The sequence below is a fragment of the Stegostoma tigrinum genome, chromosome 15, assembly GCF_030684315.1.
Source record: "Stegostoma tigrinum isolate sSteTig4 chromosome 15, sSteTig4.hap1, whole genome shotgun sequence".
Classification (NCBI taxonomy): Eukaryota; Metazoa; Chordata; class Chondrichthyes; order Orectolobiformes; family Stegostomatidae; genus Stegostoma; species Stegostoma tigrinum.
The window spans coordinates 62,726,392-62,739,866 of NC_081368.1; the positions used below are offsets into that span (position 1 = coordinate 62,726,392).

The 13,475-nt window shown below is 38.3% G+C and overlaps 1 protein-coding gene across 5 annotated transcripts in view; it reads right to left on the reverse strand.

The window, feature by feature from the left end:
• The window catches only part of LOC125458800 (fibronectin type-III domain-containing protein 3A-like), a 143,538-nt gene that overhangs the window by 113,735 nt on the left and 16,328 nt on the right, over positions 1-13,475 (reverse strand). Inside the window, exon 1 of one of the 5 annotated variants that reach the window (XM_059651494.1) lies at positions 12,248-12,284. The exons of 3 other annotated variants lie outside the window; for them this stretch is intronic. The gene's annotated coding sequence lies outside the window, so the exon portion shown is untranslated. Of the gene's footprint in view, positions 1-4,986; positions 5,141-12,247; positions 12,285-13,475 lie in introns of those variants that run through there. One more of the 5 variants, XM_048544484.2, reaches the window with a different exon arrangement.

Below are 13,475 nucleotides of genomic sequence, written 5' to 3' on the forward strand. Positions count from 1 at the left end.
CAACACTACCCAGGACCTTGTCATTAACAGTACAAGTCCTGCCCTTGTTTGCTTTATCAAAATGCAGTACCTCACATTTATCCAAACTAAACTCCATCCGCCACTCCTCAGCCTGGTGGCCTAATTGATTCAGACCCCTTTGTAATTTTAGATAACCTTCTTTACTGTCCACTACACCACCAATTTTGGCGTCATCCGCAACCTTACTAACTATGCCTCTTAAGTTCTCATCCAAATCATTGATATAAGTGACAAATAAAAGTTGGCCAGCATCGATCCCTGTGGAACACCACCGGTCACAGGCCCCTAGTGAGAAAAATAACCCTCTAAACATCACCCTATCTCCTACCGTTAAGCCATTTTGTATCTAATTGGCAAGCTGTCCCTGAATCCTATGTGATCCAACTGTACAAATTGGTTTACCATGCAGAACCTTGACAAAGGCTTCCCTAAAGTCCATGTTGACAATGTCTACTGCCCTGACCTCAATGTTTTTGGTTATGTCCTCAAAAAACAGCACTAAGTTTGAGAAACATGATTTCCCACACACAAAGCTGTGCTGACTACCCTGATCAGTCCTTGCCTTTCCAAATGCATATAAATTCTATCCCTCTGAAATCCCTCCAACAACTTACCTACCACTGACGCCAGACTCTCAGAGTTCTCCTTACAGCCTTTCTTAAATAAAAGCCCAACATTAGCCACCCTCCAGCATCTCATCTGTGGCCGTAGACGATACAAACATTAAGCTAGGGGCCCCACAATTTCTTCTCTGACTTCTAACAACATCCTGGGATACACTTGATCAGTTTCCAGAGACTTATTCACCTTCACATTTTTTTTAAAGATGTCCAGCCCTTCCTCCTCTGTAATGTGGATTATGTCCTTGAGTTCCCTAGCCTTTACTTCCTACCCCATAGCAAAAACTATTGCTAAATATTCTTTTAATATCTCTCCCATCTTCTGTGATTCCACAGATAGATAAATTAATTGTATAAAACTGACGAAAACTAATGGTTACTGGCATTTCTTTCAATCAGATGGTTTCTCTATATACCAGATGTTATGAAGAAGCTTTGAGGTCTACAGGTCAAGGCTACATGGTACAAGTAGGTTCCATAGTATCAAAACAAAAGTCAGATTGTGAACAAGTTAAGCTTGTTTAAAATAAGCAAATAAAATTCTCAACTTTATTTTCTGGCTATTGGATCTCCCCCATTGTTAATAATCAATAGATAAGGAGATAGAAAAAACAAAATACCGCAAACATTGAGGTTCTTAAAAAGAAATGACAAGAAACGCTGAGCAGGTCTGGCAAAACCTTTGCAGGAACAGGTCAATCAACTAATGCTGCAGGTTAAAGACTCTTCCTCAAACCTGGCAGCAAAAGGAACGGTTTCACAATGAGAGAATGGTGATATTAAATGGAATGCTTGGGCTGCTGTACTAGAAAGAAGCAGTAAGCTCAATATCACTTTGTTTGCCAACAGATTAAAATATAGAGAGGATCATTCAAGTAGAAATCTGGACTTTTCAACTGAATGAGAACATCAGAAGATTCATGGATGTGGATGCCAAAGGAATTGTTTAAGGAGAATTTTTCGGTGGATAGTAATTAAGTAACATTAAGCTCACCATGCAAGTCCAACAGGAATAAACAAAAGGAGTGAAGGCTCACTGCATCAACAGCAAGATTGATCAGGTTAATTTTTCTTCCTCCCATCACTTCAATCTAATGGACAGAAAGATGAAATAAAGACTTCACAATTCTACATTTCCTTCTGACTGTATACCAAAAAATATTCCCTAATAGAAGGTGTTTAACAACTTATTAAAATAGCTTCCTCTAGTTTGGGGTTAATAGTTTCTGTCAAATAAAAGTTCATTTGGATAAGTTAAGAGGCCCCTTTTTACTGCATATTTTCAGCACAACTCCCACATCTGCGCCAACACATTCTTGGATGAGTTACAAAGCAACTGGCTGATATACTTCAACTGCTGACTTACTTATGCTTGAGCAAGAATGGAAAATAACTGAATCAACTCAAAATAAGGTGGTCCCAAATTATCAATCTTGTAGCTAGTTCTTCAGTTGCTTCACTACGTTCAACACCAAGATGCCAAGTCACTGCTTTTGCTTCCTCTTCCTTTCCCCCTTGACAACAATATAAGGTTTAAATGATAGCATTGAAAAGGTAGCAAATGTAATCCTACTAGTTAAGGGAAGGGGGGGGGGGTGGAAAGAGTGTCGAACCGCAGGTGTTACTTTGACACTGGTTTGTGAGAAATATTAGAATTTATTACAAAGGATGGGATAACTGGACACTTAGAAAAGAATGGCAACATTAGGCAAAGTTAACATGGATTTAGGGGAGGGAAATCACATTTTACAAACTTGGAGTTTTTGAGGGTGTTACTTGTACCATAGACAAAGAAGAACTATTGGATACAATCTGCTGGATTTTCAGATTGCATTTAATAAAGTCACATACGATAGGCTTGAAGATGTTATTAGGCCACATGAATGCTTCTCCAAGCTGAAGACTCTAAAATCAAGGGACATAATCTCAGAATAAGTGGTTCGCCATTTAAGATTGGGGAATTTCCTCAGTTAGGTGTTGATGAATCTTTGGAATTCTCTATCCCAGAGAGCCTTGGAAACTTAGTCATGGAATATGTTCAAGACAAAAACTTATAGGTTTCTGGAGACAGACATTAAAAGGATATAGATATCATGTAAGAAAGTGAAACTGAGGGAGAAGATCAGTCATGATCTAACAGAATGGTAGGGGGTACTCAATGAGTTATTCCTGTTTCCATGTTCTTACATTCCTGAGATAAGTCAATGTTGTGCAAATGGACTCTTCGACAAAAAGAAATAAAATGCTGCATATTAGATTGATTGGCATAACTGATTTCTATAAAATAAAAGGGGCAACAATGACACGGATACACAATTGATTAAGGGATAGAAAATGTGTATGTGGTGAATGACTGTTGTGTAGACCAGACAGAGATATGCAATAGAGTTCTCAGGGTTTCAGCATTAGACCATAAGATCACAAGATATAGCAGCAAAATTAGTCCATTCAATCCATCGAGTCTGCCCTGCCATTCCATCATGGCTGACGTGTTTCTCAACCCTATTCTACTGCCTTTTCCCCATAATCTTCAATCATCTTACTAACAGCATCTCTCTCTTTGTCTTAAATACAGTTAATATCCTGGCCTTCACACCTTTTTGCAGCAATGGTTTTCACAGACTCAGCACTCTCTAGCTCAATTTCCTCCTCAGTATCAATACAGTGCTTTTTGTGGTATAAAGTAATGATTTTGGATACAGGGCACAATTTCAATATTGCAAGATGGCAATAAACTTGTAAGTATGGTAACAATGAGGAGGCTTTTGAAATGCATGGTCAGATGACAAAATCAATTTATGCAGGTAGGAATTAGGTGATAAATTCTCATAGGAAGAATAGAGAGAAAAAATGTGTACTAAGTTCCAACAATTTTATAAAGGCTACAAGAGAGAGACCTAAGGTGTGTGCACACAAACCTCTGATGACGAGAGGTCATATTAAAATGCAAAAGGAACCCTAGGTTTATAAATAGAGACACAGTCCTAAAGCTAGGAAGGTATGCTGAACCTGAATTTAAAAAAAGTCTAATTTGACTCACCAGCTAGTGTATTAGGCCTAATTCTGAGCACCGCACTTTAGGAAGGAGCCAAGATCTACCAGCATGGTTTCAGGATTGAAGAACTTCAATTTCATGAATAGACTGGAAAGGCTGGGGTTTGCCTCAGAGCAGAAGAGATTTGATAAAGCACTTAACATTTTGAAGGGCTTAGAAAGTGTTTTCAATGTCTCAAGATTAAATAAGCAGAGCACACAAATGAGGAGAATTCCTGGCAAGAGTGTCATGGTTTAGAATGAGGAGAGACCTTTTTCAAGTTAATAAGCGATCAGGATGAAGAATGCCTAGTTCTGATGGGGTGGTAGGGAGAGATTCAGTAGTAGTGTATAAACAGGCCTTGGACAAATGTTTGGAAGTGAATAACATCAAAAGTATGGAACAGGCTTATTGGCTGCTCTAATGAAAGGGCTAGCACAGACCTGGTGGAAGAAACAGCCTCTTTCTGAGCTGTGCAATTCTTTGATTCTGTGGGTTGAAGCAGTTCTAACTATTGACGGGGTTCTACAACTGGCCTCGACATCCCTAGAGTATGGTTAGTGCAGAAAAAAACTTCCTGATCACCATATATAGTCAATATTGGTAAGGGCACAGTAGTGACAATTAGGCAAAGGCTGGACTGTATTTGCATCAACAAATAGTATGACAGCCCTCAATATTTAGATTAACATGAAGACCCTAGTTTTTCAAATGTTCATATAATTAGATCGGCAATAAGTTTGTTTCTTCTGAAAATGTGAATGTGGTCTATCTATTGATTCTGAGGCAAGTCACTAAACAATGATTCTTTAAATTATCATTATGGTTCAGAAAGCCTACATTGTTTTTGAAAGCATTTCAGTTTTTAAGCTGTGCACATCCATTCACATCCGAGGTCAGAATCCCAAAACATCAGTAGAGAGCAGCAAAATTGTACTTCAAAGCAACCAGCTGGTCTCTGCCAGACACTCATTTTAATTCAAATGAGTTAGAAAGCAAACATTTGACGACAATTCTCCTTACAGCAAAGAGAAAGAAAATTCCAACTTATGACTGACAAAGTCACTGCCGCATCACAAATTTCAAAGAATTGAATTTAAAGACAGGAACTGAATCAGTCAGGTTCTGCCAAAGTGATGAAAAATACGTACAGGAACTAAATGGCGCAGGTGAGCTCAGGCACAAGCACATTTGCTATAGAAGTTGTTTCACATGAAGGTGCCACAAAAGCTTTGCATGCTTATCAAACCTGATATACATTTATGAAGGTATGTTATCTTTTATATATTTTCTCTGATTTTGTTAACTCACATTTACCAAAGTGGTGACTTCAGTTGGGGTAAGTTATGGTTTGGTGCTCATGAGGTCTTCTTTGGATGATCAGACTGAACAGCAAATATTGAGAAGGTATTCTAGCATCGAAACAATTAAACTTAGGTCCTTAAACGATTTCTTTATTTGTATCCTGATCAGACAATGCACCTGAAAAACATTCCATTGACAAGAAATAAAAACATACTGCCGAAATTTTTTTGCACTCCAGGACAGAAATCACAAATACACAATTTAACAGGAATGAAAATTTACACTGTCTGAGAAGGGGACGTTGATTAGTTAGCAAGTATACTATGGTTGGTTGAGACACTGCAATGGAGAATGCACAAGGCAGTTAACTTCCAAGATTTGCTTAAATTCAAAGGCAGTCCTAATTAGTCAAGGCATTTCTGGCAATTGATTAATCCAGGCTTTCTTTGGAGAATGCACCAAGGAATCAATGGCCTTTTTAAGCCAAGCAAAATCTTAGGCGACAATGTGTGAACAGCTGTTTTCAAAAGGACACAACCTTGCATATGAATATATGCAGTTTCTAGACCATGCAAAAGAGGTATATTGCAAACCAGGAATCAAACTACCAGGGCTTAGTGTCAAATCAGTCTTTTAAAATTATTGCAAGTAACCAGGGCACTTTTTTCAACCAAAATAAATTGCCAAGAAGAGGCACACTAAATCAATTGGATCTTCTCCCATTTTAATGAAACTTTGCATGCATTGTGTTTGAAGCAAAGGGAAATGGAACAATTCTTAACCATGAAACCAAGTTACCTCCCAAACAGATATCTACTCAAGTGTTTTTGCCACAAACTCAGAAGAAACACATTGACTAGTTATATATTATCAAGCAATCTAACCAACATGACTCACGTTATTATTTAAAGTGCTTCACTTGAATAGACCAGATGAACATTGATGGAAGGATTGAAATCAATGCCAATGTTACATTAACTTTACATGTGTAAAATTGCAGAAGACACTGGAGAATCAACTGTGTGCAGCCTGGAGATCATGGATTGCTATCTATCAGTGAGTGATCTGTTTGTCTATCATTTCAAAAATTAGTAGATGTGAAAAGTTCAATACAAGCTGAGGAAAATGAGGCATGTTGAAATCAACACCATTATAATCATCTTCAGTAGACGATACAGTGTGATTAAAGCAGACTTACTCTATAATCATTGTGCAACATTTATCTAATAGCATAATGTTACAAAATGCATAATTTACAATGAAGCAATCGGAGTTAATGAGTATTTCTATCAAGGATAGATCAAGTTCTCTCATGTAACTAGGTTCAAAATTCCTTCAGGACTGTTCTAGTAAATCATCAGTACGCATTAACATGAAAAAATTAAAAAAGCTTTTTGTAGATTGGGCACTGATGTTAATTTATATTCAATATCTGCTTGTTAAATCAAGATGCGGAAATGCACATGTGGAGCTAAATGTCTACTGCACCACTTAACTCTATTGTTGCTTTATCAACCACCAAGGAAGGGCATGTTAATCAACAATTCTGTGCTTCTTGAGGATATGCCTCAAAAACACATTTAGTTGTATTGGTATATGTATGAGTTATTACGGAAACATAAATTCAAAATCTCTACTTAGGTACATCAACTAATTTAGTTGTTCTCCAAAGCCTATAAAAAGTGTTCTGTTTACATTTCTGGTTTGATTTGCTTTACCACGAAGGAAGTTGGACTTTAAAACATCTGTTCCCTCCCATTATATTTGCTACACAGAGATGATCTATGCCAGTGACATCTGTATGCCATAAATCATTAAATAAAGATGGAGAACGTTTTTAAAAAGTACCTTAGCCATTTGTTCTTAAAATTGATCAATTTGATCACAATTTCAACAGCCAGAATACAAATGCACAAACTGTTGTTGAACAAAAGTTATGATTTTCATAACATCTATGACTACTTTATTCTTTTAGCAGACAAACATTAATTTTGATACGCTCGTATTCTATTAACTCAAGCAAAACTAACTGAAGGACTCATCATCTAAAAGCTGTGCTTCAATGCAGCATACAAAGACTAAAAAGGGGTGGTACACTTCAGCATTTTTTTGACTTCATTAAAAGAGATAGGTAATGGGAACTGCAAAAATGATAGCACTATATCTCAACACTAAAATATTGCATCTGTCTGTAAAAAGACCATTCTCCAATGGTGAGAGAGGTGCTGTGCGCAGGCAACTGACCTCCTGCTGTACATGCAACATTGCTGGATACAACAGGAGAAAACGATTTGACAATCAAACAGCGAGCTATCACTGCATAAAAACAAGTGCAAATTATTTGAATCAAACAAGGCCACAAATGTAAACTGTTAAACATTCAATTTTTGGACTTTTCTTTTAAAATGCCATTGTCTGGTACTGCAATTTGTGTTTAACCAAAGGGTGGGTAGAAGGAAGAGTCAAAAGGAGATTAAATCTTTGTTTCCAATAATTCCTATCACAGACCTGCTGTCTGCAGAACTAAAAGATAAATTGTAAAAAGCAAGCAAACGCAAACAGCTTTCACATAAACAGTGTAAGATAATGCTACAACAGAACACCAATATGGACCACAAAATCAAGTGGTCAATGTGGGTAACGCTTGAGTGGTGAATTTGTGTGTTCTGTAAAAATTAAGCTCTCTTGCAGAGAAGAATTCAGGGGATTACATAGATATATGAGAACGTGCATTATTGCGGTGTTAGCCAAGACGACTATCATTTTTGAAACCATGAACATTAAAGCTTCCTTAAAAAATTAATTCTTTGTCTGAGAAACTTGAAACATTTATTTTCAAGAGAGCTGGCACAGGTCATGGCAATTTGCACCTCTACCGTAACTTTAATCTAGTAAAGTATCACAAAATATTTCAGAGGGGTTACCGGGCACTAAGAAAATGTTAGGAAAATGGAGCAGTTTATGAACAAATTTCCCAGTTTTAGGGCCAGAATTAGTGAGGTGTAAGGGTGAAGACCCTAGAACATTGAGGATCAGAGTTGGAATGCAGGGCTGCAGTAGAAGGCACTATATGATTTGTGAAAAAAGGTGAAGTGAATGATAGAAAAAAAAACTTACTGCAGGATGAAATGCAGATAGTAGAGTGCTTGATGAAGAGGAATTTGTAGAACATGGATTTTGAGAGGTTAGCTAGGAGTGTTTGGAAAGTCAACAAATGATATAAACACACAGATGAGAGCTTGAGTGGTAGTAAGTGAAATAGGTATGAAGAAAATGGTAATTGGGGGTCTAGGCAATGGCATACATATTGGATTTGAAGAAGAGTGAAAGAGAGATTGGGACACTGAGGTTGCCTATTGCCAGATTCAGTCTCATCTGAGAATGGGATCCAAATGAAGGATAGAGACTTTGCTCTTTAATTAGTGTTTGATCTCAGAACCGAAGCACAACCATGGAGTTGAGCTTGGTAGGAGACAATTAAAGTTGGGTACAGACTACCTAGGCAAGTTGATCCCATATTTGAGGAAACCTTGATAATGCTTCAAGCTATAACATTTTAATTTATGACATTTATATATAATTAGAGCAAATGTAAAATTTCAGCATTAGATGTTAATGAAATTGTCACGTATATTCAATTTAAATAACGTGTACTGTCACATGTATAGGTGTCATTCACATTAATTTAAAATGAAATAAAAAATACAGAAAGATTATTTAAATACAGAATTCAACTCTCCTTCTCCACTGCTACAGTTCCGCTCCAGGCTTCACCAGCCCATGCCTCCGCCAAAGTCCCACTCCAGCTAAAATAGCCCATGCATGCTCCCACCAGAGACCCACTCCACATGGAAGTGAGTGTCCCACTCCAGGTTTCACAGGCCAGCCGACTCTTTAGCTACGCTGCCTCTGAAGACACCACCATTGTTCTGGAACTCATCAAGGCCGCCTTCTTAATATCTGATTCCATGAAGATAAGGCCTTAACGAACAGTCTTAGCAATGTCATAGATAGAGTCACACAGCACTGAAATAGACCCTTCAGTGCAAACATCTGTGCAGAACTAAATGCATTTTAAAAGATAAAATAAATCTATCACAAACGTATCTCATAATTGCTAAAGATTTCAAAGAAAGATGGCCAGCCAATTCCTCCACAATACTGCAGGTCACCAACGCTTTCAAATTAACTTATGGTCCAACATATCAATACAAGCAAGTTTATACTGAAGTTCAAAGGAGGAATCAAAAGAAAAGTTCACTAACGGCTTAAAGTCTGTTCAAATATTGCAATTTAGATGGAAAAACTTAGTAACACAAATGCTTTTTCAGTGGAAAACAAGTTATTTGATCTGGTGCGTTGGTATGACATCCAGAGAAATAATACAGGTGATGCCAGTTTTGGCATTTGACCAGTCTTATTTCAGCATTACACCTTCAGGCTGCAGTGGTAGCAGTAGGTCAGTGTGAAACCAAGATTACTATCTTCAAATATTCAAGGGCTTTAAAAGATTGCAAACATGAGCAGAGCTTTTGAAAAAGATTGAAACACTATTGAGCACAGCGAGTTTTGAGAAGAGTTGTAGCTCAGGTTGAGGTTCTGGATGTAAGTTTGCTTGCTGAGCTGGAAGGTTCGTTTTTCAGACGTTTCGTCACCATTCTAGGTAACATCATCAGCGAGCCTCCAGTGAAGCGCTGGTGTTACGTTATATTAAATAGAAAGCGGGACATAACACCAGCGCTTCATTGGAGGCTCGCTGATGATGTTACCTAGAATGGTGACAAAACGTCTGAAAATGAACCTTCCAGCTCAGCGAGCAAACTCACATCCAGAACGGCTGAACACAAATCAAGCACTGTATTGCAAAATGTATGCTATATGTTTTAACCTGAAAAATTCAAGTCAGGCAAAGCATTTTTCAGTTTTTCACAGGTAATATATATGAACTTTTCAGTGCAAAGTAATAGCAATAGACAAAGCAGCTAAGTTCAATCACTTTAGCACAAAAAAGCAGACACTCTAACGTGGAAGAATCAAGCCACAATGTGGTAATGTTGCAGTTAGCACATTAGACAGTTTAAACTCAAAGCCAGACATAGCAAATTATGATACCTGAATTCACTAAATTTTATGATGTCAGGCATCACTAGAAAAAGTGCCCATTAAAGTGGTTTAAAACCTAAATATACATAGTTGAGCAGTTCTTCAAAACCAACTGTACATCCACCATATTCTGAACAAAGTGCGGACAGGTAATAGAGTCTAACCTACAAGGGAAAGAATATCAAGGTGGGTGTTAGTGAGGACTGGGCTGAGGCAGTGACAGTAATGATTCAGAACCATCATGGTGAAAAGGCAACAGAAGCAGGTAGAAGCTTAAGAGGCCTGTGCAATGGCGTAGAAAATATGCCTGTAGTGGCAAGCTGATTTAGAGATCTCCAATTTGTACAACTGAGTTATACTTATCCTGAGACCAAGGCTCTGCTTGCTTGACCTTATTCCAATTACCAAACTTTTCCATTTCCCACCCGTGATTCTAAGATTTACGCAGAGTCTAATGGTGGAAGATGAATCAACCAAACACGTTTGCTTACGTGTTTCTCAAGGAATACTGCAGCCTGACTGGAATAGATAAAAATGAAAATCTCTAGTAAAATTCAATCAGACCTCAGGTAACACAAATTTTCTTATCTTTCCCCTTCACACATCAGATAGGAAATGTCTTTAATAATAAATGGGTTGTTGCATATTGCTGTTTTAAGCCCTTTATTATATTATCACTCTTGGCCCACCCCAGCGTTTAGTGAATAACATAATCCTTTAACTCTCCTTTTAGATTTATTTCCGTGATACTCATCTTTCACGTTTTCATCTAAATTCCCCAGTTTAGGGAGACATTTCTTGCAATGGTCACGATCTCCATCCTCAAAATTATACCAGCAAAGCTCAAGTACCCATGTTTCTCTCTATCATTTTCATCCAGTCTCAACAACAATGAATAGTTTCCATTTGCAAACTGATGCCATTTTCTTTATCCAATGCAAAAATCTGCTGCTTAGAGCATATCACAAAAGGTGTTTGTGCTTGTCCACTGGCCTTTCTGATCTGGATCAGCTTCCGCTTGCACAATGCATCAAAATAAAAACATTCATCCCAGGTTTACTTAATTGTCACACTCATTTCTTCCTTTCTCCTCCTTCAAGCCTCAAATGCACATAACCCATCCAGATATCCAAACTGTTCTAACAAAAGGAAAAAATAAAGAAAAAACTTATACAGTAAATGGTAGAGCCTGGGTAGTGTCGTCAAACAAAAAGACCGAGCGAGTTCAGCTGCATAATTCCTTGAAAGTCATCACAGGTAGGCAGGATTGTTCGAAAGGCATTTAGCACTCTTGCCTTCATTACTCAGACTATTGAGGTATAGAAGTTGGGATATCGTGTTGAGGTTGTTCAGGACATTGGTGAGGCCACTTTTGGATTACTGTATACGTTCTGGTTACCTTGCTATAGGAAGGGCATTATCTAATTGGAGTTGAGTTATATGGATAAGCCAGGACTTTTTCCCCCATAGAAGCATTGGAGGTTGAGGGGTGACTTTACGAGCTGCAAATAGCAAAGCTCTAGGGTGGGGTAGTTCAAAACCAGGGGGCATATTTTTCAGGAGAGGAAAAAGATTTAAAAGGGAGCTGAGGGGCAAATTTTTACACAGAGGGTGGCTCATACATGGAATGAGCTGCCAGAGGGAGTGGTAAATGCAGGTATAGTTACAACGTTTAAAAGACATTTGGATTGATACACAATTAGGAAAGGTTTAGAGGAATGTGGGTCAAACTCAGGCAAGTGGGACTAGTTTATTTTGGGAGACTTGGTTGGCATAGACGAGTTGGTCTGATAGGTTTGTTTCTGTGCAGTTAACTCTATGCCCACTGACTCATCTTGTGGTAAATTTGTTGTTGATGTCCTCCAAATCTATATTTGTTGCAAATTCACAAGCTCACAGAACTGGTGTAATATGATCAAGTAGAGAATAATTAGTCCAATTCAATTTTGATACAAAAAAACTTTGCATGTATTTTTTCTGAATCTGGCTTCGGGATTAGGATCAAGCAAGTAGAATTGGCCACTGTAAAAGAGATCTGTATTTAAAGAGTAAACAGAATCTTCACACAAACAGCTTAAGCAACATCTTACCTCTTGGCATATAAAATGACTCAGCAAACCTCCACATAATTTCAATCTAAAATAAACAATGATAGCACAAATACCTCTGAATTTGTTGAGCTTGAGATACAGGATGTCAGCATTGGATAAAACATTTGTTGCACCGAGTATTGATGTCAGCAGGAAGTAGCACATCAAGTATAGCTGTGTGTCATCAGCTTCCCTTCATGCAGCACCAATGTGCCCAGCCCCAACTCCACAAACATATTGCTTGCATCAATGTCACCTGTCCCATTAGCATAGCTGCCACTGTGTGACTTATCTGAGTGAGATTACTTTTACAACACACCTCTAAATCATTCCAGTACAAGAAAGAACTGAAAGGATGCCAGAGATAAAAAGAATGGGAGTTCTGAACAGACCTATTAAGTACAACCGTAGCAGGTGTAACATAAATGAGTTCTATTTCTTTCATACAAAAGTCAATGATACTTACTATGCTGGAAAACCTCAGTAGGTCTGGCAGCATCTGTGAAGGAAAAAACAGAGTTAACATTAAGGGAGGGTCATCAGACCCTAAATGCTAACTTTCCTTTCCTTTCACAGATGCAGCCAGACCTGCTGAGGTTTTCCAGCAACTTTGTTTTTGTTCCTGATTTACAGCATCTGCAGTTCTTTTGGTATTTACGATGTATAATCTCAATTTAATTATTCCTTCTATTGTCCCAACACTAAAGGGGAATGAGGACAAAATAAAAGTCTTCAGCACATATTGTCAATTCAGTTGTATTGGAGGCATTACAATTGAGCTTGGTACAGTGTACATTCAACGTGGTTACATTTTTTTGTTCAGTATAAGGTCAGTGGCTAGTTAATGAGATAACACTGTACAGCTGGAAGAGCACAGCGTGCCAGGCAGCATCAGAGGAGCAGGAAAGTTGACATTTCAGGTTGGGACCCATTTTCAGAAATGGGGGAACGGGAAGGGAGCTCTGAAATAAATAAAAAGAGGAGGGGTGGAGCTGGGAAAAGTAGGTGGGATGCTGATAAGGGAGTGCAGGTCAGCAGTGTTGGGGATTGGTCAGTGAGGTGGGAGATGCAGATAGGTGGGAGGGAAGATGGACAGGCTGTGTCAGGTCAAGGAGGCAGGGATGAGAGGGAGGGTTAGTCACAGGATGAAGCTGAGGCAGGGAGATTTTGAAACTGGTGAAGTCCACATTGAGACCACCACTATCTCTGGCTAGTAAACGAGACTGGATGAACTCACACGGCATAGCATAAGGAGGCTGATGCCAACTGCACACCCTTGACATCATCCTAAGCAGAAACCAT